This window comes from Triticum aestivum, chromosome 7A (assembly GCF_018294505.1).
Source record: "Triticum aestivum cultivar Chinese Spring chromosome 7A, IWGSC CS RefSeq v2.1, whole genome shotgun sequence".
Taxonomy (NCBI): Eukaryota; Viridiplantae; Streptophyta; class Magnoliopsida; order Poales; family Poaceae; genus Triticum; species Triticum aestivum.
The window spans coordinates 189,202,056-189,203,708 of NC_057812.1; positions in this window are offsets into that span (position 1 = coordinate 189,202,056).

The window sequence follows — 1,653 nt, forward strand, 5'->3', positions numbered from 1 at the left end:
GCACCGAAGCAATCGAGATTGAATTTGAATCAGGCTGCCAAAGAAAGGATGACAGAGGGAGAGGAAGGAGGTATCGGGAGTTGTACTTCAGACCTTGTGGGCCATGGCGTGTTGATGAAGGCGACCAAGTTCCAAAGACAATAGTCGTCTCTAGGCCCGAAGCGTCGTCATTGTTGGACATTAATTACCGCACAAAAGAAGGGCAGAAAGATGGAGCGATGGGCGGGATGTGCGGTGTGGTGGTGGATAGGCAAAGCCCATGTAGCCTTGTGGTGCGGAGGAGGCGGTGTGGGACGGGCACCTGTGCAACCATGTGTGCGCGGAGGAGGCAGTGATGGACTGGGGCGCCCGTGCAACCATATGATGCGGAGGAGCATGTGATGGGTCGGGTGCATGTGCAACCGTGTGGTGCGAAGGAGGCGGTGATGGCTCGGTCGTGCCGCCATGAGAGAATGGGAGAAAGATGGAGAGATAGGCGGGGCATGCGGTGTGGTGGTGGACTGACATCGCCCATGCATCCATGTGACACAGAGGAGGTGGTGATGGGCCAAGTGGGCGGTGATCTTGTTGGGGAACGCAGTAATTTCAAAAGATTTCCTACGCACACGCAAGATCCATCTAGGTGATGCATAGCAACGAGAGGGGAGAGTGATGTCCACATACCCTCGTAGACCGTAAGCGGAAGCGTTATGACAACGCGGTTGATGTAGTCGTACGTCTTCACGATCCGACCGATCCTATGACCGAAGGTGCGACACCTCCGCGATCTGCACACGTTTAGCTCGGTGACGTCCCACGAACTCAAGATCCAGCTAAGTGTCGGGGGAGAGCTTCGTCAGCATGACGACGTGATGACGGTGATGATGAAGTTACGGACACAGGGCTTCGCCTAAGCACTACAGCGATATGTCCAAGGTGAAAATCTATGGAGGGGGGCACCGCACACGGCTAAGAGATCAACTTATGTCTATGGGATACCCCCTGGCCACGTATATAAAGGAGGGGAGGGAAGAGGTGGCCGGACCTAAGGGGGCACGCCAGGTGTGGGGAATCCTACTAGGACTCCCCAGTCCAAGTAGGATTCCCCTCCTCTTTCCTATTCGGAGTAGGAGAGAAGAAAAGAGAGGGAGAGGGAGAAGGAAAGGGGGGCCGCGCCCCCACCCCTTGTCCACTTCGTTTGGGCACGGGGGGAGGCATGCACCACCTCTTGGACCTTCTCTCCTCTCTCTGCTAAAGCCTAATAAGGCCCATTACTTCTCCCGCTGAAATCCTGTAACTCCCCGGTTCTCCGAAAAATACCTGAATCACTTGTAACCTTTCTGATGTCCGAATATAGCCTTCCAATATATCGATCTTTATGTCTCGACCATTTCGAGACTCCTCGTCATATCCGTGATCTCATTTGGGACTCTGAACAACCTTTGGTACATCAAATCACATAACTCATAATATCAATCGTCGTTGAACGTTAAGCGCGCAGACCCTACGGGTTCGAGAACTATGTAGACATGACCGAGACATATCTTCGGTCAATAACCAATAGTGGAACCTGGATGCTCATATTGGCTCCTACATATTCTACGAAGATCTTTATCGGTCAAACCTCATAACAACATACATTGTTCCCTTTGTCATCGGTATGTTACTTGCACG